Below are 27,394 nucleotides of genomic sequence, written 5' to 3' on the forward strand. Positions count from 1 at the left end.
ATGTTTTCGCCTTTTGTGGATAATGGCTCTCACTGTGGTTCGCTGGAGTCCCAAAGCTTTAGAAATGGCTTTATAACCTTTTCCAGACTGATAAATCTCAATTACTCTGTTTCTCATTTGTTCCTGAATTTGTTTGGATCGCAGCATGATGTCTAGCTTTTGAGGATCTTTTGGTCTACTTCACTTTGTCAGGCAGGTCCTATTTAAGTGATTTCTTGATTGAGAACAGGTGTGGCAGTAATCAGGCCTGGGTGTGGCTAGAGAAATTGAACTCAGCTTTCCAAAGATGTGATAAACCACAGTTGATTTATGTTTTAACAGGGGGGGGCAATCACTTTTTCACACAGGGCCATGTAGGTTTGTTTTTTTTTTTCCCTTAATAATAAAAACCTTCATTTAAAAACTGCATTTTGTGTTTACTTGTGTTATCTTTGTCTAATATTTCAATTTGTTTGATGATCTGAAACATTTCAGTGTGAAAAACATGCAAAAAAATAAGAAATCAGGAAGGGGGCAAACACTTTTTCACACCACTGTATGTTATTGTATAACTAACTTTATTAGAGAACATTTTATCATTTCGTCCTGTAAGATTAATACACATTCCAGCCACTAAAACCACAACTTCACATTCTAAAAATATAAACTGAATGTGTCAGTGCATCTCTCTACTGTTTCCTGTTGAAAAACCTAGGGCCCAAGAAACAGAAATGCAAATATACATATTTTTCTATTTTATCTTACAGAAATCCCACCTAAGGTGAAGTTTTTTTACTGACTGGAAGGTCAGGACTAGAAGCTTTAACCAGAACTAAATATATTACAATACAGGAAACACATACTGTAGGTGATACAGTACGTGATAAAAAGGTATGACAAAATCATAAGGCAGGTGTTAAAGTAGACTCATTATTTGAATGTTCTTTACATTGTAGGGAAACAATAAAAAAATAGAATGCTGGAATATATAGTTAAAAGTTTGGAGTTTCAGATCAAGGAATATATGTTTAAATTGAGAAATAATTGTTTAGAATATATGTTACCACAATACAAAATATACAAACTGCTCTACAACGACTGGCTAAAATAACTGAATTTTCAGTCTGGATCAGAGAAGACAGGGGACAGTGATTCAAAATCCTCAAAGACATGGAAAATGTCCATCCAGTGGGCTTCGCAATTAATGCTGAAACACGAACCGGGGGGAGCAAGTGGAAACAATGGATACATGAATTCAAAACTGGGAACAGAAACTTCTTTACGCAAAGGGATGCACATTGTGGAATCTCAAACCATTTTAGAAACGGCTGCAAGACACCATCACATCAATTTGCTCCTAAACTACAAATATGCAAAGTATGCTGAAACAACACACCCCCCCCCCCCCCCCTCCAAGAACCTTTGGGAACATTATTATGATCTACATTTCATACCTTACTCCCTCCTCTTAATAATATCAGTGTAATGTCTGAAGAAGCTCTCGGTGCTCATTTATTTCACCAGTGAAAATCTGGCCAGAAGATGCAGATTTATATAACTTCAGGTTTACCTACTAGCATTATGGCAGAGTAAAGTACACTGATCGTGAGAATGGAATTAGAGTTGAACTAAGGAACACATATAACGTCCTTGAACTGTCCACATTTGTGGCTCACTTCACAGAACAAAATAGGATTGATATATTTTATATTAACAAACATTTTGTATGTTTTGTAGACTATTTCACCTAAATTTATTCATTACATCTTGCTGTTGCTAGTGATAGATATTTTGTAATTGTTTAAAAGCTTTGATTTTTATTATGCAAGCAAAGGTCTTTTTATCATAAAAATCAAAATATTTGCAAATGCAATGATGCCAGATAATCTCAAACTCTGGGGGAGTGGTCTGTTTCTATTTCTATATTTGAATGCTCATTTTGTATGTACAGTTCCTAAATGTGAGATTAATTAGATCTAACTAAAATGTATGCGACACAATTAGCAACTGCAAAGAAATCCTATCTTTAGTTTTTGCATTTAATTGCATTTCAATTTGAAATATGATTGCTTTCCTCATGTAATCTTTTCCGTGTCTATATATAAAAGAACTAAATCAACATAAATAAGTTGCAAGTTTTATGTGCGCAGTACATCTGATGTTTATACGCGGGTGTACAGCACTCATGCTGCTTGCAGTTAATAAAAATCAGATGAAGAGTGTAATTAAATTGTAGTCCACCAGAGGGCGCATAAAACTCACAAATGAAGTACCCGCTGCAGTGGGTTCTGTACATTGAACGGATTTTGTTGTAAACTGCTATCTGGCCTAAGTATTCAAGGAATATACCGTAACAATCTTTTATAATGGTTTCGTAAGGTTAGGCAGAGAGCTCATTGTTTATGCCTCTTATTTATATAAACACCTTTCATTCTGAAATTTAGTCAACATGTTCTTAGAATGTATGTATCTTGTTACCACAGGAGACTGTTATTTTTGTCTCTTAAAAAATCAACTATTATTCTAATTTAATCGCTTTTGTACAGCTGTTAATTGAGGAGAAATGTATTAAGGGTTTAATCAGTTTCTCATGGGAAGTTTTGTTTTGCCTAACATTTCTTATCTTTTCTAGGAGGCCCATGGTGAAATTGATAGACAGGCAATACGATCTTATTTATCGTTTTCTCTGTATTTCTTTGTCTTGTGTGCTTTGAAGGTCTTGTGTGAAAGTCATGTTAAGTAGGTGAATTGCAGCGATCCTTTGTATAAACAGAACCAAAATAAATATTATTATGATCTGAACAAAGTCCAAGAAATCAGGTTTACTGGGAAATAGCAGGAAGACTGTAATCTGAAGCAAAGAATGTTAGAACAATACATACAATTCTCCTAAGCACACCATTTACACAGGGAATACAGCTGCAGGCCAGGTTATTCAGAAGTCAATCATTTCATGATAAAAACACAGAGCAGATTACTGTGTAGACACTGCGCTGCAGGTAAACATTTTAAAAATGGCAGTATCGGACAGTATCCGACCTTCTTTAAGGCTTTACGGTAATTTATTATCATCTGGATCTCTTGTCTGAAAGCACACACTAAGTGAAATTCTGCTCCAAGGCACTTGAAAGCCCTATGCAGGCTTTGTGGATATTTAGTCTAAGCACTTGGTTGGTTGAAAAGAGAACAACATTTGTTTTACTTAATTGTAAACATCAGACTGGAACTGCTTTCATAAAGCATTTTTTATACTTGACATGTCTGGCAATATGAAGCTGCTGTCTGGCCCATTGAAGCTCATGCATTTATAACAATGTCCCCACCGGGATAGCCTCTAATTACTTCTTGAATGACCTACATGTTCTGCCCTTGATGACCTCATCCAAACAGACCATTCTATGCATTTATAATAGCTTGCAAAAATGTAACCTTCTATCATGATCTCATGCATAATTATATTGTAAAATCAAACAGAACAATGAAGGTCCTGTTACATAAAATATCAGATATCAGCAAATGACTGACATTACCCGGCTATTGATATTCAAGTATATTTTAATTAAAAAATATTAATTTCAATGCAGCTTATTAAGGACTCAAAGATGGTATTCACAACAACAACCAGTATCTACTGTACCATCATTATATTAGTTCTAAAGACCAAATGCAGCATTAACATTAGCACTGCTAGCAGAAGTAACTGAAGAAGGGGACACAGTAAAATAAACAGTTGCAGTTATATTTTACAGATTGTGAATGTTTCAAAAACTACTATCCTGACAAACTGAAGCAACTTTTTGGTGCAAACACCGAAGGGCTAGTAATGAGTACCTCTGGGTCTTTTCTGTACACTCTCTTATTCAAAACAGAAAGCTCAAGTGAATAGTATTTTTCAGAGATATTATTCAAATTCAGCCATATAGAAGAAGACTGGCAGATTTTTAAGTTAGAGCAGAGAACCTTTACTGAATAAGAAGCTCAACTGTTTTTCTCAGGTTTAGAAATGTCAATGGCTAGAGTAGAGGGAAAGGAATCTAAAAGTGACCCAGAGTCAGAAGCCATCTCCAAACCATTAATTACCTTATCAAGAGGGGCTGTTGTGACAGAAGAGTTGATAAGCCTGGAGCAGGCTGGTAAAGCATCTCTTGTTTTTTTCAATGTCAAGTGCTAGAAAGACCACAAGACCACATCCAGTACAGTGGAAACCCTTCAGGTTATTTTAAAGGATTCAAATAATTATCTAACACTGAAACCAAGGAGATCTCAATAAGTTGTGGCATAAATAATACATACAAAGTTAATAGATTATTTCAGAACAAATACACTTGTCTCCATAATGTACCTTAGTCAGGTATTAAATTTCAAGCAAAGATTCAGCCACGAAAAACAGGTAGCTTTCTAACTCCGGAATTCAGGAATTCAGGAATACAGTTGTTGAAAGGCAGAGGTCAGGAGAAGGGTATAAAAACTTAAATTCAAAGACACTGAAGTCAACTATGAAGCCAGGCAAGAAGAAAACTGGCTGAGATACTGTAGGAGCAAATGTCCATGAGTCAACAATATCCCACTCACTTCACAAAGCTGGCCTGTATGGCAGAGCGACAAGAAGGAAGCCAGGGCTAAAAGACATGAACAAAGCATTTAAGTGATCTTGCAAACATGTAGTAAAAATTGAATTTGCTCCAATAAACACAATTATAAAAATTTAAGGCAGGCACATTGCGATGATGAATTCATGCTGCAGTTTTGCACTTCAACTCAACTGTCAGCTGAGGCACTTTCTATTCCAAATCCAAGCATGCCAGAGTTTATTTTTTAACAGTATAACTTTAATTTACCAAAAATCTATGAAAATCATAAATGATTGCTTTCAAATCCACCTCATTTTGTATTGCTTTTTGTTGATGAATGTCAATAACAATGACAAATAACTAAAGCTTTGAGGTGCATGTTTCTGTGATGACTGCATAATATTAGACAGGCTACACTGTAATTAGAGCTCGTTACCAAATCAGAATTACAGTATATTTTTAAAAGACAAAGATAAAAAATAATATTTTCCTAGAAACAATAGCCCTTAAAATCTATAAACAAAGTGAATAAACAAGTTAGATACTCTAAACACTTTCATTCAAGTTAAAACTAACATCTTAGTAGTATAATTTTCTGTTTTCTTTTATTTATAGTATTTTTAATTTACGTTATAAAAACATTAATGTAATGTTATTCATTATACATCTTCAAATTGACGGTATACTAACAAATAAAAAAATAATTAAAAAAGAATTAAAATTAATTAAAAATATAAAAAATTAAGTGTTTAATGGACAGTTACATAACCATGCTTAAGCATGGACCTGTCCCATAAACACTCAAATCAAAACCTGTGAAATTGAGAGAAAACGCTTTTTAGAAAATTGATATCTGTTATTTAATAACACTGAGAACCCAACACCATTCTCCATGCTTGAGAAAATCACTTCAAAGTGGAGCTAGAGAAATGAGTTACGAATGGTGTAGTTATACCATACACCTTTCCTAAGAAGTCATGTAGCCTTGGGTTCATCATAGAGATTCCAGCTCTGCCCATTTAAAGCAGTCAGAGTGATTTGTATGCTTGTGACTCTTCATTACTGTAACATGCAAGAAATATAAACAACATTAAATCTTCAGAGCGTGCAGTGTGCCATCTCAGAAATTAAGAGATAAAGGTCAGCAATTGAATCTGGATCAGAAATGAAGACATATTACACAGGATTTCATTACTGGAAAGATTCTTGCATGCTTTGCATTATTTAATTTTAAAGCATTTTGCAGTCTTACTGATTCAAAGAACCTGTAATTTAAAGAACTGTATTTTAGAAATCATATTTCATAATATTGAGATTTTTTCCTGAGAAAAATTATACTGCATAATAAACAGTACAAACACAAAATACCCCAATTAAATTATAATTGTAACATTTGTAGCCACTTTTGTTTTATCATTTTACGTAAAATAATGGAAATTATGGCTTACAGTGATTATAATCACTGTATCATACATTACCCCCTCTGCACCAGTAGAGTTACCTATAGTAACCTATCTATACCTGTAGTGAATTTCGTCCTATACCATCACTCTTCCAAAAGCTGCTTTTGGCAGTGTTTACAGTATGTGCATCACAGAAAAAAAAAAACACATAACATTGAAAAACGGAATCGTTTCTGATGATCTATGTGTGTTTTAACTTGCCAGTGTGCACTTACTGAACTTGTAAAGGAGAACTTGCGGTCTTAGCATTTTAACAGTTTGTATTGTGAAAGCAAAATGGTCTCAGTGCACTTCAAAAGGCACAGTAAATTTTTACACATACTCAGTAATGTTTCAGCGAAAAAGAAAATCACAAATTATTTTGGTGGTGATGATATATGAGATAAGATAATCGGACTGATAGTATCCAAAGTAAAGATCTAATAGTTCAATGTTACAGAACAACGTTTTGTATCTAAATATCTTTTATCTTCATTTCAAATATGCCCTTCCACCTCAGCATTTTCAATTGAACATCCTTCAACATATATACATTTAATTTTGGAACTGATTGCTTTTATTAAAATAACCCATTTTTCTTTGGTATATCTTTGGTTTCTTTCGTATGCCAGCATCCATATCACCCTGCAACTCACAACTGGCAACCCACTGAAGCTAAGCAGGTGTGAGCCTGGTCAGTACCTGGATGGGAGACCTCCTGGGAAAAACTAAGGTTGCCGCTGGAAGAGGTGGTAGTGGTGCCAGCAGGGGGCGCTCATTCTGCAGTCTATGTAGGTCCTTATGCCCCAGGACAGTGATGGGGACACTATACTATAAACAGGTGCTGTCATTCGAATGAGATGTAAAACCAAGGTCCTGACTCTCTGTGGTCATTAAAAATCCCAGGGCATTTCTCGAAAAGAGTAGGGGTATAACCCCGGTGTGCTGGCCAAATTTCCCATTGGCCCTTACCAATCATGGCCTCCTAATAATCCCCATTTGTGAATTGGCTTCATTACTCTGCTCTCCTCCCCAATGATAGCTGCTGTGTGGTGAGCGTTCTGGCGCACTATGGCTGCCGTTGCATCATACAGGTGCATTGTTGGTGGTGGACGGGAGTCCCCATTACCTGTAAAGCACTTTGAGTGGAGTGTCCAGAAAAGCGCTATATAAGTGTAAGCAATTATTATATGTTTTAAACATTTTGTTAAAAATATGTCAACTGTATATAACTGGTTAATTAATTATAATGGCAAAGGAAAGAAATAGTACACAAAATTCAGATGAAACCAAGAATGCTAATTTCTACAAAAATATTAGTGATATGACAATCTGAATAATACTCTTTTTAAAAGTAAAGAATAACTGAAGTTTTTGCTTTTAACAATAAAGTAGAATTGGAGGTGTGCATTAAGAACTGTTCTCATACAAAGAAAATAGCTCTCTGGGGCTACAATAATGGTGCCATTTTAATCATGTTATTGAAATTGTCAGCTGGGTTAAAAAACTTTTTTTCAGCAAAGGCACACAAAGGTTTTTTACAAAGGCACCCATCATCCTTAGATAAGGCCTCCTGAAAAGGCAATGTCAGGACTAAAAAATAGCATTCAGCCCAATCACTTTGCACTGAGCTGTCAAGTGTTGCATGCCTCTCGAGAAGTTCACAACAGAAGCTAAAATTCAAAAAGGACGCATGCAAGAAGAAACTCTTTTTAAAAGGCAGTTCTAGAAAGATTCTTTTTATCTGAAATGTATTATCATCAAGTCATTCAAGATCTGTATTAAGATTAATTGAATGTGTCCTGAGAAAGTTTTTCTAAAGGCTTATTCTGACCTTACATTCCTGATTTTAGCATGCAAAGCACCAGTCCATCTGATTTAGGAATTGAACTGAATCTGTAAATCAAAACATTTATAAGGAAGCATTAAAGATTGTATCTGAGATGCACAGTCATATGCTGTGAAACAGTTTCTTCCCCTTTATAATCTTTCTTTAGTTGAAAGGGAATTCAGAGTCACAATACTAAGTGAAAACAAAACTCAGTTATAACCACAGGTGAAAGAAAAATTCCACTGTTACTTGTAAAAAAAGTTTTATTTAGGAAACCTATTACATAACCTAATGGTAAACCAACAAGCTGACTTATCAACTATGGATCTGAAAAGCTTACTCTAAGAAACAAAACCTCTTAGAGTATCTAGCCTTTACAGTATTCTGTGCTGCAGCTAGAATGTTAGGAATAACAACAGCAGTGCTGGCAGTGTGGATTAGAGGTTAGGGCTCTGTAACTGGAAGGCTGTTGGGTTCAAATCCTTGATGGGGAACTGCTGATTAACCCTTGAGCAAAGTGCTTAGTTTAGATTGCTCCAATCAAATGCCCACCTGTACAAATACACATAGGTACATTTATAAGCTGCTTTTGATTAAACTTTAACAACAAATGTAAGGCTTTAATCACCTTCTATTCAAAATGAGGTAAAGGGGGCATAATGTGCTGTTCGCTCTATACCTTAGGCATAACGAGGATAGAGAATACTGTGTGAAAGTTCAATTGATTGCATCTGTACAGCTTTCTTCATTATGTGAAATCACTTCACATAAAAAAGGGTAAGAAAAAAAGATATGGTAAAGCCAACATGGAGGTGGAGAACAAAACAGAAAGCCGAGGAAGATGAACTTCTTGTGTAATCCCAGCAGGTCGGTAATTATGAGCTGTGTTGCTCTCCTAACCCTGTGACCCACTGACTGTCAGTGGAAGCCCGAAATGGGCAGTCAAGTGGAATGAAGTCACAATTCCATGAAAAAGTAAAGCAGTCAGCAAACAGTACATTTGCCCATGTACTATAAACATCGATCTTTTATTGTTTGCAGCACAAAAGCAACTGATACTGTGTGTTTTTCAAGAATGAAGATGCCACGCAGATTGCAAGGCATCTGTACAAAACTTTTTTTCAGAAAGACACAAGGATACCCTTTTTAATTTGAAGTAGAGAGTGACAATCTGATTAACTTAATAGTAAAGATGTGTTTTTTCTCCACTGTCTGACTAGAAACTACTGTATACTATGTAACTGTTTGCGCACAGTGGTGCATTTCTCCATTTGCATTAAAAGTATGTGAATTAAGATTACATTTAAATTATCTGGGAATTTGTGTGTGTCTGTCAAAAAATGTTTTACACATTAATCATGACAACATAAAAAAGGACTAATTGTCAGTGAGTTTCTTCTCACAGGTTTCCTAATGTGCTTGGATCTCCCAATAATCTGGTGGTAATTATTTATGAAAATCAGAATAAACAAAACAAAAACTAAGACAAAGCATAATCTCAGGCTCCTGTATTCAAGCTGTCACAGAATGATGGGCAATGTCTTTCCAAGAAGGAATGTAGCCCTAAATCTGTCCTGATCTTAAAGTATACATTAGGTAGCAATCAAGATTACATATAATTATGTATTTCTACAAATCCTATTTAACAATATCTGATATTAACAATTTTCTGGAGGACGTGGTTGCTTTTCTGAGAAAGGATGCATATTTTCATTTATATTCTGTGACAACACATCTCAATGGCAGGAGCTATTGTCTATTTTTTGGTTTGCCGTGAATCCAACAGGGCAACACAGTGACACAGTGGTCCGTATTGTTGCTTTACAGCTGGGGCTTGAGTCCTGGGTTCAAAACTAGCCTGGTATGTGTGTGCATCTGTGTGTGTCCTGTGATTGGCCGGCATCCTGTACAGGATGTTTCCTGATCTGTGCCCATTTCTTGCTGGGATCGACTCCAGCTCCCCCACAACCCTGTATTGGATAAACAGGTAAATCCAAATACAGTCCAGGAATTGGAACTTGAACGTAAACACAAAGGATTTTTACACTGAGGCTGTATCACTATTGCTTTTGAAGTTATATACAGTATGACGGGGACATGAACACATGAAGGTGACATGTAGTTCTAGAAATCTGTCATTTCTATTAACTGTAATGCCAGCCCAGCTACATAAAAACTGTGGGTTCAGATTTCTGTGTTTTTAAATAATATGTAATGCATTATTAGCAATAGAAAACAATTCTCTAAAAATCCATCCATCCATTTCTTAAGTGCTTTATCTAATACAGGGTCATGGGGGAGCCAGAGCCTACCCTGGCAAGCACAGAGAGCAAGGCGTGATACACCCATACATCCATGCAGGGCACAAACACACAAACATGAACACACTCACACCAAGGCCGGTTTTATAGAAGCTAATGAACTTATCAGTATATCTTTGGACTGTAAAAAGGAATCCAGAACACTTGGAGCAAAACCCACACAAAACTATAGAATATACAGGTAACACCCCAGGAATTGAACCCTGCAAGACAGCAATGCTAACCACTGTGCCATCAAGCCATCCTTCTCGCAAAATAATTCCATTCTGGTTTGGGAAATGGTATCAAATAATGTTATTTCCTATAAATGTGATTTTTGCATAATGGAAAATGCATTATGCAAAATAAAATAAATAATGCATCATTTTCTACTGATAGGAAATAAAGACCCTTTCTTAACAAGAAACACTAATTTCTTCCAGGCGAATACAGCAAGATGAAAGAAATAATATGTTAAAGTGAGTCCCCTTTCTAGACTTTTGCGATGCCTATTTAAAAAAAACAGACACTGTAAGTGCTGTGAAGGGTTAGTATGCCTGTATACTATCTTGTAAACTCTATATACACCTGGTGCTCAGGTTTTGCCACATTTCATGGCACCGTTTACAGTTTCTTTTTCTGTTACTTGCAAACCTAAACAGAAACAATAAAAGCAATTCCCTCAAAACATATATTTCAGAACATCATCTATCCATTTTCAGTAACCGCTTTATCCTTAGAGGATCACGGTGACTTACCTGGTAGGACTATACCTGTCCATGCAATTAGAATATGCACATGAATATAAATATTTTTAAAAACTGCCACATACTGTATAAAGCAAGATTTTCTCACTTAATAAAATTATATTGTTGTAGGTTTGTTCTCAAAGTTTATCCATCCACCTAGTGGCTACCTGACAGGTGTACAACACCACCTGCTGGAGGACCCTGACACCGCTGATATTGCGGACATGTGTCCACGTCTGAAATATGATGCACTGTGGGTGATTTCACGTCAAGGAACTGAGATTTTTCCTCATATCACAAACTGTACAAATTATAACCGCCTGGGACTGAGAAAGTACATTCTATTATAATTACAGTATTGTATGTATATGAAACAATTTCTCTGAGTACTCTGGTTTCTTTCCGCCTTCAAAAGACATGACAGAAGCTGACAGAAGTCTCTGAATTGTCACTGTGTGTGTGCTTAATGAACAGGCATTCATCCAGGAAGCTATCCCACCTTGCACTCCGTATGCCCAGGATATGCTCTATGACTCTTACTAAGCATAATTGATGGATATAAAACAAACTAGAAATGTAATCCTAGTTATATCTTCTTTATAAAGGCCTTCATCTCTATTCACAAACCAGACTCTTGACGTCAATTTCTTATTAGTTACAGCCTGGATGAACCAGACACTGCAAGATTCTCAGATCAAAGCACTTGAAACCAGTTGAGAATCAACAACTAAATTGCTTAGCCTTGTAGGCCTTTAATCAAAAGCTGATTTATCTTGTCTTCTTGTGTTTATCCCTCACCCTACACACCAGAGTGGTTTGGTCAGAGATATATAGGGCATTTCAGATTGTTTGGGATATCACAGTGTATCTGCTGCGGATGCTGGATTTGTTTAAAATGGAAGCTTTAACCCAGCTTGTATAAGAGAAAGAGGAAATAAGTTCTCTGAGACTTTCTACAGTACATGTGTAAACCTGCAACTCAGCTTCAATGGTAACATGTTAGTTTAAGGGGTGCAAATTTATTGTAATACATTTTCTATTCAAATATGTATTATTTATATGCATTTTTCAATGCTTCAGAACTGAAATTAATTTTTAAATTATTAAGAGTGATAAATGTGATAATAAATAACCTCTACTGCAGATCAGCTGGTTTCCATTAACAAATCCCTTCTCCTGACCATTGCCAGAATCATAACAATATAACTATTTATAACATCATTAATAGCGTGTTAATAGATTGCTTATTGATAGCTATGACAGAGGAGTAAAGCTCTGTAGTGTGAGAGTTTTAAGCAGCAGAATGATATATTTCAGAATTTTCTGTGTGCACATTCGGCAACCAGAATAAGAAACATTTTCAGCATTATGTAGTTATACTGTATATAAATAAATCGAATCAAATGGTGAATGTTACGACCACCATCTGGAGAGAAATAAATATGAAAGCAGTGAACCACATGCTTAATACATGCTCTTGAAAAGAAAGTAATTTTATGCAGCACATAATGTCTGTGCGCAATAAATAATGTCAAAAACATTTATTGGCAGGAATTAAATTTTAGGAGGATACAGCACATTAATATTTTCAATCTGATGTTGTAGTTGAAAAGGTAAGTGTACTTGTGAAAAATATTATAAATACCTTCTGAATAATTCTTCTTCAGGTTAGCAATAAAATATAATCAGACTTAAATTAAAAATATTCATAGTTTAATATGAATAAGTTTGATCATTATATACATATACAGTATATGACATTACTTTTTATTTAAATGGCTTATCTTTTTCAGAATTTTAATGTGGCCTCCAGTCATCTGAACACATGGCAAGTGAGCTCAGAGCACCAGAGTGACTGTAGGCCTAAACTTAAAGTTTGGCTTCCAGCTGAGGCTATTGTGTTCCTCAGCAACATTATAAACAGGATCCTACTGGAAACAGGATGTACTCTATCCACCCCCTACTCATGCCAGTAAAGCCTCTGAAATACCCCAGCTGCTTGGTACAGCAGCCTCCTGTACAGTAAACAATATGCTAATGAGCGGTGACAAGTTTAAGTTTATAGATGAGGAGGCCTTTCTGCTCTAAAAGGTTGATTTTCCTACCGTTTGGACAAAAACGGCCATGTAAGAGAAAACAGAAAATTATCATGTGAAGTAACTTGATAAAATAATGTTCTATGCAAAGGTATCAGCAACTTTTACATTCATCTAACAAAACTGAGTTTTCATTCAGTCAACCTGCGTTGATGTCTAGAAAGGCAAATTAAGTTATGAAATAGTATTTCCAGCATTTTTCTCTGATACTGATATTTTAATCTATGCATGTACTTAAAATAAACAATTGTGCAACTGCATAAACATACATTAGAAATTGAAATATTTCTATTAAGGCAGTATGGTCTTATGTCTCTCCCTGTCTTATAACTGTCTCAAAGCAAATACACCTTTGCAGTGTGCAAGGAGCTTTGGATTCATGACGGCTTTATACAGTACATTGCACTTTAACTGGATTCATGCTGACATGTTGTTAACTTTACACTTTGTGTAACTTATATAGTTGATAGTTTAGGGCAAATTTGTTTGATATAATTCAGCTCAATATAAGCACACTTCAAGTGAAGACAGCATAGAGTCCCAGACATTACACATGACACAATATATTGTTATATGGAACTTAACAAGGAAAGAGAACGCAATGCAAAACTGCAGAAGCAAATCATCACCTGGGCTTTGCTATAAGGCTGATTCTGAGAGAGCTGGTCTTGCTGGCGAAGTTTTAACAGGAAACACTGAAATAGGTCCGAGTGGTTTCCCTGATGGTTTTCTCAGCACAGAGTGTTTTAAAAATGTCACTGCAGAAAGCTACAATTTAAATTTACAGTTGAGAAACTAAGAAAAGCAGTAAATGATTTTTATTTGCCCGCATGTTATGTATGAATTATTGATGGCAGATAGAAAATAGGCACACTCTCTCATTTCAGACACACTCTCTCATTTTAAGATCCCAGATTTGTTCCCCTCTATTAGAAATGATGATAATGATAGTTATTATTATTATTATCTATGGGACATGAACTTCCTTCAGTTTTAAATTTAAGTAACCAGGCCGGAGCCAATATTGAATTGTAATTCTAACTTTATTCACCACAATATTCACAATTGTTTCTATACTACCATGTGGGATATGAAGAGGCTCAAAAAAACTATGATCATCTCAGAAAGTAAGCAAAAAAAAATTTGCATTTTGATTTCAGATTGAACAGTTCTCTGCTCTTCGTTACAGAGTCTGGAATTAAGTTCTGGAATTTTATAGGCAGTCGACAAGAGTATCTGACCAGCTTTGAGGTACTCTAAAATAAAGCTATTTTTAATTTATGCATGCCAGTTTTCAAGTCTTTTCTGCATATAGCTGATGATTTTTAAAAAATAGGTCATCTACCAAGAGTCCTTTCGTTTAACAAATTCTACATACTGATAACAATTTAATAAATTCTGATAATGCACTGAAATTAAAAAGATGCAGAAGAAATTTGAAGCTGAACTGCAATGTATTAAAATATTTGCAAGTCTTCAATTCAATCCTTAAAGCTATTCGATATAATATAAAATTTTCAGCTCATACCCACCAGTGTAGCAGTGCTAGACAAAATCTTTAACTTCCTGGTGTCTGTGTTTATTTTTCTGCAACCCAAAGGTTGCAATCACAGTTTTGCTAAAGAAGAACTTCCTAGCATTTGAAAAAGGTCCTTTCCTTATCTTTTTCTGGCTTACTTAGGGATTACTCTCCTTCCACCACCAGTGCTTTGCACACTTTGGGGACATCTGATTGAGTCATATCCACAGTTCCTTCAAGGTTTTCTTTTTCAGTTTTTTTCAGCAACATAAGCAAATGCTTCTCTCCATCTGCTCAGTGGTGCTGACTGTTTCCTGAACAGAGTAAGATAGTCTTCCTGTGCTGTGCCACAGGGAAACATTGCAGAGGGACCTCGAACAGGTCCCAGATCAAACCCTTTCCAACAGACTAACACAGACTTTAACCCTATTCATTCATCACGGATTAATCCTGGAGCACTTACCAATAATACTACACATCCCTTCCTCAAATAAATATAATCAACAAAAAAGCCACATGTAAAGTCACAGTACACTGAAACAAGTCTTGATAAACTATTACTCAATTTCAGATAATTTCACTTTGCACAAATAAAAACAGACTGACACACTTAAGAGGAAATACTATGTAAATTCTCCAGCTACATTACAACTAACACAATGTGATAATTGAAACTAAGCAGTATGCACAAAAGGACCTGGCTTTAGCTTATGTCTGCAAAAAGTCATGAAACAAAAAGAACTGATTAATTGGCTCAGAATTAGTTGGTAGAAGGCTCATCAAACATAGAGATAAAGAAGATTGGAAAACCTATGACAGCCAACCTATTACATAGCCAACAATCCATTTTTCTCACTTTCTCAACAGTATAAATGAATCAAATACTTTCCTCTTGAATCCATCATTAAACTCAATTACTTATAAGAGATAATGTGCTTATTCTCCAATTACTTCAACAAACTGCTGTAGTTAAATGTTTTGAATAAACTGTGTTCCCTCACCTTGAAACAGATACTGTATCACCATTCTCACATATTTCAGCCCTTAAACTGTAGGTTGACCAGCACTCAGAGTGTCACCTACTATCTTACAGATAAGGAACTTATTTGAAAAAGGTTACCAATGAGAGGAGGCCACCCAGCCCATTTAGCCCAATTGGCAGACATTAGCTAATTAATCTAAGGAGCTCATCCAGCCATATCTTAAAAGAAGCCAAGAAATAAACATTATAATGTTGGACTAGGTTTTGAACTCAAGACCCCAAGTTTACGAGACCTGAGCTATAGAATTGCTAAGATGGATGTTAACATAGGTCCCGGTGAGGCTTGAATTCACTGAAACTGCAAGATACAGATGTAGTTTAAGACTGATCCATATAAAGGTTTCACAAAATATGTGGTTGAAGTTGTGCCCTGATTTAGAGCCACTCCATTGCAAATGTAAATTACTCTGAAGGAAGTGGATACTAGTGTTTCTTAGTTTAAAAAAAACAACAATATTATTTAGTCGTTACATTATTTCAGTTTGTAGTTAGATTCATATTTCAGAAAATGAGTAGTTTATGAAATTCAAAATTCCTAAGCGGCCTTAACAATATCAATACCCAATAATGTGATGCAAATATAAACTCATTACTCATATGAACTTACCTAAGCAACTCAATTGTTAGAACAAAATGTAACACATAGAAAAACAGCCTCAATTCAAATTTCAGATATTTCCTAAAGTTATGCATAAGTTGTGGACAAATCTTTTCAGAAATATTCAAGCATGATGATTTCATATGCACATGAGCAGAACCTGTAAGAAACATAAAGACCAGAACAAACCAAAAGATGTGTTTTGACGTTTCATAGTATTAAGTTAAACATTTTATGTCAGAGATATGGAGACTAAGTTATACTACCATTTCGGATTGCAAAACTGTATCATTAAGTACTTACAATTACTGGACAGGCTTCAGTGATTCAGTGCAGGCAAACCTTGAAGTCCATTACAGACTTTAACCAGGTATTTTCAGTCGAATCTTCCAGGATGTTCACAGCAAACCAGCAAAAAGTCTGGTGTATTCACATAGTTATTTCTCTCTGTAGCTTCTCCGTCTGGGAGTATTTGGGTTTTTTTTTATCCTGGAGGAAAACAGGAACTGCAGATTTTTGTGCTTCACCAGCTGAGACTTGATAGTTCTATTTCAGTTTCAGGCTTACTTCATGAGGCATCTTCCACTTCGGTTAAGCAGAGTGCTTACAGGGCTTCTAGGCACCTGTGAAACGACAGAAGGAAAATCGTACACAATGAAATACATCACACATGAGCATGTGGTCCTCCTTCTCTCACACAGCTCAGCAGAAACCACAGGCTCAGCGCAGAGGGCAGGGCTGCAATGAGGCAGCTCACACAGGCTCAAGCTAGGAGAACGGGCTTCAGCTTGAGGAAACAGAATCAGTAAACCTGAAAGAGCATGAGCCAAGATACTAAGATGATTCTCGGTCCTCCTGGGAGACTCTTTCAAATTCAAGTAATGTGCTCATCTGCCAGTCCTATAAAACAATGCTCCGGTTTCTAGCAAGGCACGCTAAGCAGCAAGGTGTAATTGGTGAAACAGGGTATAAGCACATTTTGAAATTAAACTGAATGTTCGGTAACCCTGGTAGTTCAGCAAGACATATGATTCATCGATTTAACCACGCTGCTACAAAACAGAGAAATTTGCTAGCATTGCTTAATCAATAACTGAATTCCAATAAGCCTAAATACTGTAAGCATTTTATTGAATTATGAATAATGAGAATCAAAATACATTAATAATGCATTGAACTGATCAGATGTTCTGATCTTTGAATTTGTTATTTTCAAAGTAGGATACAGGTAAATGGTAATTAATATATATCATTTCACATATTGTCTTTTATTAAAATACAAAAATACACAAAATCTGAATATGTAATTTACTACATGAAATAAATAACAACAGTATCATCATGTGTAAAGATCTAATTCTGAAATTACTATTTGTACATTCTCATTTTTAATCTCTGAGGAAACAAGATATTACAGATGTGTTTGGGGGGATATACACCCCAGCTGCTGGATATTTTCAATTTCTGCTTTAAAAATGTATATAAATGCATGGATTCTTCCTTTCACTACTCTGTCTAATCTCTGCAGTCCCCTTAAGAGAAAGAGTGTGTGAGAGAGGGGGAAAAAAGCACAATGTATCTACCTGAGAATACTCTGCAGCAGAAGAACCCAAGCCCTCATGCATTCCAAGCAGTTGCTATGGTGATGGTGTAGCATGGCTGAGATGGGCTTGCACTGGCTTTCACTGTGGTGGTAATGAAGTAATATTTAAGACTGGCAGATTCCTTTTGCTATGTACAAGCTGTCCAGTAAAGTCAAGCTTCAAGGAATAAACCACTGCACTAAGAATCTACAGTATGACGTCTTATAAAATGAGGTTTCATGCTTTAGGATTTCTATGGTATGTACTGTACATAAAAGCTGAAATGAAAGTGATTTAAAACCTTCTAAAAAGAACATTACAAGGCACTGTGTCTGGCAGATTGATCTGTCTCAGCGAATCCAAGTGGCTCAGCTGACAAAGCCCCTCACCTGAGTGTTGCAGGTCCAAGCCTGAGCCATGCCATTCCCGACTGTGAGTGTGACTGGGATTCCCCTATTGGCAGAGCACAACTTTATGAGTACCACTGAATGTAGGGTAAGATTAGATTGGCCATGGTTTCCTTGAGTCCCAAAGACACATTGACCCCAGTGGCTTCCAGGATCATGGTGCTGTTAGTAAGGGACAGGCCGCTCATCCACTCGGTGATAAGTCGACAGTTTGGGGCTGTGCTGCCTGTGACGCTCACAGACATGGAGTGATCGGGGAAGTTTGTCTACAATATCTCATTCTCACCAGTGGGCAGGGTTCACAGCTGGTAGTCAAAAGGTGAAAAATATATAACAAATTAGGTATGAATATAACAAATAATAATTGGTAATTCTAGAATTTCTAATACAAATTTAAATGCTAGTGCAAATTTAAGTGTCTTTTGTTTTGTAACCTGGCATGTGTGGGAAAGTGATAATTCACTAAAAATGCATTGCTGGTAAAACACAGTTGTGTGTTGATGTGGCTGGTGAATTATATTGTTAAATGACTTTTAATGGCAAGATGATGGGCTAAATGCAAAATGCAGAGTACAATAAAATAGACAATTGGATATCCCATTTCAGCTATAGTTTAAGAAATCCTAATTTAAGGTGAAACTAAAACTAAAAGCCAACATATCTAGAATCAACAAAGATGCTAATTGCTAAGAAAATGATTATTCAATTTTACCCCATACCTTGGCTACCTAGGAAAGACATCTCTTTGTAATCAAAGTTTTAATGCAAAACAAATAAGTGTCTTTGGTATACACTATCACCATGCCTCAATAAGCAGTGATCACTCCAGATGGCCAAGAGACAACAGGTTCATCTGTCTTCTCAGTACTAACTAACATGACACTGCTGATAGCAAACAAGGGTGGAGGAGCTGACAATGCTAGAGCAAAAAGCTTAGCTTCACACCAGGGCCCCGTCAGTACAGTAGAGGAAGGTTGAGAGCTAATTTTGGGATGTATGCATATAGTACGTATGTTTGTAATTAGTCAGTAGCATGTAATCTGCTTAGATAAGGAGGGAGAGTATAGGTATTTTTGTACAGGAGAGGGTCTTACAGTATATAACTGAAGTTTGCCAAATCAGTATTTTCAATATCCATAATCTATACTTTTAATTGTCATGACTAAATGTCTAAAACTTACGATCAGCTGACAATAAGACATTGAGTCCAGTCACCTTTTCAGAAGATGTGGTGTAGCCATATCAATAATGAAGTGGGCTATAACATGCCTTAGAAAAATAATCTAATAATAATAATAATAATAAGGAACAAGTAATAGGTTTATTCCATGCTGAAAAAAAGAAGAAAGAGAACACAACATTTCGGCCGTGGAGCCTTATATATTATTATACATTATGTATAATAATATACATTATACATTAATATAATATATAAAGAACATAATAATGCAGATCTATGTTTCTATAGAGATGGGTAATTCTTATCCATTTTAAAATTTGATAAATGTCTCAATCATTGACAGATGCCAATAAGTTGTGCAATGTCTTTTCATAACTGACCAAGCATGCAGGCTCTGCTGGAGGTGCTAAAGAAGAAGTAACACTTTAGTCCTGAACAGATGTACAGTATCTGTCACTAGGCATCAACATATACAGTACCTCTCACAAATGACCTATACTCAATGCTGCAACATTCATCACATTGTGTAAAGAGAAAGCTTTAGCTTTACTTTAATATTTTTTCACCTAAAAGTGCTTTGATGTATGAAAATGTCCTTCTAAACCAATAACAATTAATATGTTCTTAGGTTTGCTGTAGGCAATTAATTGATCTACTGCATGTCCATAATTATATTTGAAGATTTACAGCTCTACTTCTGTCACATAGTCACCAATACTTTGGCCTGATACGGTGGTACAGTATGTGTGATTTAATATTATTTCCTGAATATAGTTTAGTGGCAGCCTGTTACATCAGTGTATGTACACTAAGAATTAATCACAGTACCCTAAGAAAGTAAAAAAAATATTATCCCCTAAGTAGAGAACGCTGGGTTTAATCAGAAGGGTTAATCACAATGAACAGCAGCCTAGCCTTTAAACAAAAGATGAAGTACTGGCTGAGATCTCTGTGAATGAAATCTGGTTATATATACAGTACAGTACTTATACATGTAAAACAACCTCAGATCCAATTATAAGGGTCACCTACTTCTCCTCTACCCCTGGTGCTCTAATTGTGTGAGCTAACACTTCAGGGAGAAGGGCAATAGAGTGCAGGTGGTATGTCCTGGCATCTTGCAATATTCCACCTGACACCTCATGTTGCTTTGACCTTGACAACACAGAGGGGAAGGCTGGTATTCTCCACTGGGACTTTTCATTCTGACCTCTTGCCCAGGTGTATTCACAATGCATAGTTACAGTTACAGCCATTATGCCAAGCAAGCTTTTTTAAAAGCTTTTGTTTAACTGACCAAAGCACTGAATATATTGTAAGTATGAAAGGAAACCTAGCATTTATTGCTACGAAAAATTCAAAAGTTTTTGCTTTAGGAAAAGTACTCGATTGGATTTCTAGTGCACACTGACATTTTATTAATTAAGCATTACAAAGGTAAATTCATTATACTGATTAACATTTGTCATCAAAAGGTGGTCTGAAGTGAAAGTCACAGTTGGAAATAAAATCAGCTGCACATATAATACCTCGTACAGTCTAGAAAAGCATATGCCTGTTCACTGGCCTTGTTTTTCTGAACCTTTCTAGACAGGTTTCTTTTGATGTTCAGTTCATATTATGCAAAGATATTTTTAGAGCAACAATCTTGGCAAATTAATTATAATTTTTCTGATAATCCAATGTTGTACAGGCTGTATTGATGCATTCCTATGAATAATAACAGCTTCAAAAACATAAATACTACACTACAGCAGCAGCACGTACAAAGACATTTTTACTTAATTACTCAGTGTATGGCAACAGACAAATATACACAAAGTGGTAAAGTACAGAACAAAGCTAAACAAAATTCCACCTTGAAACTTTAGGTCAGTAAGAGATTTCAGACAACCATAAAGTTAGCTAGAAATACTTATCAGAATCAGCATTTTACATCACTCTTAAAGGCACCTGTATGCTGCTCATTTAATCCCTTCAGGAGATTCTCCCTTGCTACTGCGCAACACTGCTCAATCCTGTGTTCATTATTACAGTACGTACAGTATCTAGATAACGGTCTCCCTAGATAGTTCCATAAATATCACAGCTAATCAAGTGTCACCATTTTACCAAAAGTAGATCACAAAGACCTAGATTCAGGAATCTGTTTTAGGAAATGTGGCTGTAAGTGAATCACATTAATTTCTCATAAAATTTTTGTATGAGTTTGTTACAATAATCTAGTTAGGAAAATGCCTAACTGCATAATTGACTATATCACAGTGATTATAAGGATTAACAATACAACGTATTTTTACAAAGTTAATGTGAATAATATAATAAAATTACTTTGAATAACCAAATAAAATGTATTGAATGCACAGTTAATCAAACATAATGACAGATATTTATGGAGATTTTTTTTTAATTTGTAAGGTTTACCTAAAGAATACCTGTATTACATAAATTTAATATAGTGTAAATTATAAAACAAACTTTCATGCTTTTCAGCTTGCATGACTAAAAAAGGTATTATTTATATATTATTATTTGCTTCTGCATTTTAAAAAATAGATTTATAATATAATTTGAAGCTACCTGCGTATGCAATGCAGCTTGTGCAGAAAAAAAATAGCTATACATTTTCCAATGTTTTTGTTTTCACAGACATAGAAGAACTAAAAACATTTCCCTTACTTATCTGTTTCAATGTGTGAACTCCCTGACTGTATGCAGTATGTTTTTTTAACTGTTTCATTATCTCTTTTTTAGTCAAACTATTTTTATAGACATTTGTTTCCTACAGACCCAAGATACTTCAGAACAAAAATGTGGCTTTGGTAAACAGGCTAGCATTCTCATGAAATTATCTGCCTAGAATTTAAGTAATGGGGGGACAGTATGTGTCCTTTAAAGAACAGGACTAAAGCACAACTCTTTTTATATCTGCATGATTTCTATAAGCAAAATATAAAACATGGAAACAGACAAAATATTAATGTATTTTTTTATGTTGTGAGCATAATTACAATGAAAGCAATATATTTTTTTGTAGCCTGATCTTGTCAGATCTGAGAAACAAAGGTCACCCTCCCAGGTGAGTAAGTTTGTTGCAGTAAGTTGTAAGTGGTTTAGATGGACCAGTAGGTGGTGCTCTTCCCTCTGAACCATAATTGACAAACCAAGAATTCAGCGACTGGGGACACTGTGTTGTAAATAGGTATAAGATGTATGTGTATGTATATGTATACCTTATGTAGAAATACATAAACAGGACTTCTTTCCAGATTATGGCACACATGAGCAGAGCATGCTTCTTTAGTCAAATGAACACAGGTTCTAACATGCGTTCCACAGGGCCAGAGAATATGTTCTCCAGGATGGCCAATGCAAGTCCCAGAGAGAGAGAGGGCAGAACGACTCTGAAAATAAAATGAGGACTGGAGAAATCTCTAGTGACCTACTTTGAAAGTCCTTCATTGACTTTGTTATTCAAGGGATTACTTTAGGTCTCTGGCCTGATGATTACATAGCACCTGAAAAGGAGGGAGTTGTACAAAATCTAATTTAGGCAATATTAGCACAAATTAATTTTAATGTTCTAATTCTTACATTTATAAATGTTAACATTCAAATAAAAATTAAAAATTAGTTTCAGTACGTATCCTTCTAACATTATGAGCTGAGAATGTCTCAATGGTTTTACTTTAGTAATTAAATAATTGCATTAACTTTTTATAAGTTCAATGTGCCTAAAGTAATGTGAATTGATACACAACTATGGCTGGTGAAGTTAAAGCAAGAAAATATATCACTAATTCAATAACACTGATTTAAGATTGGTTAGTTTCCATTTCTTATTGTAGTGTTTTTAAAACATTTTCCTTAGTTAATGTGTAAACTATCCTAGGTTCCTAGGGAAATGTAGTATGAAATATTAAAAAATACATATCAGCACCTGCATATGTAGTATCTCCAAAGTGCTATTAACTTGTAATCCACACCCTCAAAATGTTCCGTAACATAGTTAAAAACAACATGAGTCATTGTAAACGGAGTGTGTAGTATAACCGAATATCCCAGAAAGTATTTGTGGGTAGTTAAGTAGGAAGCAGCCATGGGATTTTAGATTAATCATTTCTGTAGTGCCTGCCTTAAAAATCATTCCAAGGAGATAAACTCAAAAAGAGGTCATGCGTGACCTAGCTGGGAAAAGGAATATCACATTGTCTATCTTCTAGCTGCATAAATATCTAGCTCTAATCAGAAACACTGAAGAGACCTTAAATCAAGCAATTTATTAGAGCTTGAATCTTACAGTATGTAGAAAAGGTGAAGCCAAGGAACTTTCAAAATGTTATGAATCATGACCTGCGCAGCTGTGTCAGTAAAAGGTTTAATTTATTGAGAATAAAAAAAAACAAAAGTTCTCTTGCTTCATACTGTACCTACTGACAAAGAATAAAAATTCTTAATGTAAATTAATTAATGCAATTGTATTAATTAAAGTGCTTTTGGGCTGCATGTTTTGACCTAACTGCATAGGATGCATAATAAATGATACTTCTTGATAGTTGTCCATTATGCCGTCCTGCCATTAAGAAAGTGCTGGAATTGGGGAAAATGACTCCGCAATTACACAATTTCAATTTACTATTACTCTTGCCAATTATAAAATCAGATAATAACAAAGAGAACCCATTTAATGAACTGTTTAAGGTTTAAGACTGACTGGCCATATCAGTTCATGGTAGCTGCAAAAGTGACATGCCTTCAAAAAGTCAAAGCTAAAAATTTCTAAGTATCATCACAAGACATCCAGTTAAAATACTGCATTGAAGGGATCTTTAAAAACCAGTTACTAAAAATAAACATTTTAGGGACCTTCTGCATCTCTAAAATACACAGGAACAATAAATACTTGTAAAAACAAAAAGTCATTTTTTAACATTTTAATACATGGATACAGTACACAACATATTTAGGAAAACGTACAATATAGCTGGTTGTACAGAAAGTTAGCTTACCTCTTACATGACATGCTCTCCCTGAAATAACACTGCTGCAAATTCGCAGTTTAAACAGTGACTAATGTACCCACAACTATAACTGGAGGATGACTGTAAGCAGTATTCAGTAATAGAGAAAATGCTAAAAACAGCAATTCAAGGAGGCTGATATAACATATTAAGCTATAAAACCTGAAACAGTTAATGGGCTACCCAAATTTGTGCAATACAAATGCAATTATAAAGATTCGGATTTTCTGTTTTAAATATTGCGTTTGCCCAGACAAGGCAAAAGCCAAACTGTTTGTGTGAGTGGATGAATTAAAACCTTTATGAATATACAGTACAGTACACTGCGTGCTAATCAACATAGAAATCAATACCATACAAAAGACAGGCAGGCCAACTATAGAAGGAAATGTAAACCATTAGCAATGTAATGTACATGAGTAAATATGTTTGCAAAGTATGGTATTTAAAGAAAGAAAAGAAGTGAATTAGATCTAACTCTAAATTAGATGTCAAGTTTGCAGTCTGATTCAACAGTCTGCAAAAATCAACATTTGTTCTGAACAAACATCCTTAAATTAATCCTTAATACTTAAATTTCATAACTACCAGTTAATCGAGAAATTCACAATGTTCTCAAAACTTGTGTCTTGACCAATTTTAAACAAAAATATTAGCAGGAAAAATGTCTAATCTTACTTTATACAAAAAAAGGTGGGGAAAAAGAAGGACAAACATGATATTTTGTTTGATTTTAAAAAGTCATACATGTACTGTACAGTACATGTGTATAATCTACTGGACATGGATTATTCTTAACTATGGCTTGTTTTTGTGTCAATCACAATGATCATGTTTTTTGTGAAATGGAAGGTATTAATTGAAGTACTGAAGGGATAACAACAACACGTCAATCTCACACAGCTGTATCTAATCACCATCATTAGAAACTTAGCTACAGTATACAAATATCAAACACAAACAGATCCCCTTGCATTCACCTCAAGCATCCTCCCTCCACTGCATCTTCACCTTGCTGCTCGCCCATTCCTTCTGAATGAGGTTCAAGCCTCCTTGGCCTATGGCCAGAAGAATACCCGTTAACCAAGCGCATTAAGCCAAACCTATTTCACCAAGTATTCCAAACATTCACAAAGCATTCAATTCTTCTTGTACCTAGTGAATTGAATGCAATAAGATTTCTGTCTTTTGGAAGATGCTTGAAGATTCTGTGCTACAATTTGGGGAGACTTGCTACAGTCCTTCTCCACCTGCTCAGGTATCAGAATGATTATCGGTAGGTTACAATCTTGAACTCATGATGGCACAACAGAGTGAAAAGTGTGAATGGCACTAATAAGTGAAATCACTTTTTCTGATTGCCATTTAGAAGGACAAGAGTTACAATGTTATTTTCCTGCTGTCATTGAGGTTTTTGCAAAAAAGCATGTAACTATCAAAGATTAAAAGGGAATCAGAACTATGACTGATGCACTATCTCAAGGATACTTAAACTCAGTGTTTAAACTCAATGTCTTGCTCTGGTATAAAGCAAACACGTACAAACAGTATAAGAAAAGCTAAACACAAAGGCAGATCTGCACTAAAGGGTGTTTGAAGCAAATTCACAAATCTTTCAATTTACTGCAAAATTAGTCTGAAAAATGTTACCACAGTTTTTGGTTCCTTATCTATGCAAAAGTTCCTTCCTTTTTATGCAGAGAAGAAGCTGAACCTGCTGAGTTTGGAAGAAACCAATTAAGCCTATTTAGAAAAAACCCACTGAAAATACTGAACATGTAGAATATGAGGATATGTTTACAACAAAAAAATGATTAAATGAATTAATACCAAACCTGTCAATAAATAAATTTTAACTTTGAAAAGCAGTAAAAACCACTTTAAATAAATGTCTACAAGTTCTGAATGAGATGTAAACAGTGTGCACACAGTATAGGCTGGGGGGTTAGTGTGCAGGCTGCAAGAATGAACAAGCAGAGGTCAATTCCACAGTGAACAGTAAAAGTGTAAAATTCAGTTTCAACTGCCCACATTCTGTAGATCAATCTCTTTTCCTGTTTAGTGTGGAATTAGCATCTTCTAGTTCCTTATACATTGCTACAGAATTTTGTATATCTGCAGAGTAAGGTGTACTTTTACACCAGCTTAAAAAAGACTATTCATTGGAACCACTTTGAAAAAACATTTTTTTCTGCCACAAACAAAAACAAATGTTGATAATATAACCCAAGAGATGTACCACCAGAACATTCTATATTATTAGCATGCCTTCATCAATATGGACCAAGGGAAGAGTAGGCAAACAATCATCAATACATCATTGGTCAAAGCAAGTAGGCTGACTACGGCTGTCTTTAGGCCATCTGGGTTACATTAGTCATTCAGAGCACTGCTGAGCAAAAATGAAACTAGTAGAGGAAGCTCTTCACACAGCACAGGCTGAGAGCAGGGGACTGGAAGTATCCTCCAGAAAAAGTTTCAACGCAAAGCTTAGAGTATGGGGAAAAAAAGACAAGAACATTTACAAAAACAGAAATAAACACGTACAGTAAGCTCTATGTAAAACAGTCTTCTAATAATATACATCTACATTATGTAAAAGATAAGGAACTTTCTATTTTAAAAATAAGTTATGATTTTCTATTTTCTATATTCTTAAATTGGTCGTTTTGTGCATGTGAGGGATTAAAAGTAAAAAAATGCATAGTTTATAACAAACGTTTTACAGTGCATCTGTTGTTACCTATCATGTAGAATCCAACTTGTAAAATTGCTTGTGTGTTTATGCTTTCATTTTCAAATTTAAACTTCTGAATATATAATTAAAGTAATGTTTCACCTTATTGAGTCAGCAAAAACATGCTGCCTAACACGTTGGGATGGGCTAAATGTTCTTCTCATCACATTTTCACATCAGGTTATTTTAAATCATGTGTTTCTTGCAATAAATACTTTGGCTCTTAATCATTAGGAAACATTTGTCTTAGTCACTGTTGTAAAGCTGAATGAGATTCCCAACAACCTTTCACCATATAAAAGGAAACAAAATTAGATCACATCCTGTGTGTGTGGTAGT

At 35.2% G+C, this 27,394-nt stretch overlaps 1 protein-coding gene across 3 annotated transcripts in view; it reads right to left on the minus strand.

The window, feature by feature from the left end:
- Positions 1-27,394, minus strand: part of ptprea (protein tyrosine phosphatase receptor type Ea) — a 118,505-nt gene that overhangs the window by 21,589 nt on the left and 69,522 nt on the right. For all 3 annotated transcript variants that reach the window (XM_088917007.1, XM_088917006.1, XM_088917005.1), the window contains exon 2: positions 16,431-16,750. The gene's annotated coding sequence lies outside the window, so the exon portion shown is untranslated. The remainder of the gene's footprint in view (positions 1-16,430; positions 16,751-27,394) is intronic.

The sequence above is a fragment of the Atractosteus spatula genome, chromosome 5, assembly GCF_055471065.1.
Source record: "Atractosteus spatula isolate fAtrSpa1 chromosome 5, fAtrSpa1.hap1, whole genome shotgun sequence".
Classification (NCBI taxonomy): Eukaryota; Metazoa; Chordata; class Actinopteri; order Semionotiformes; family Lepisosteidae; genus Atractosteus; species Atractosteus spatula.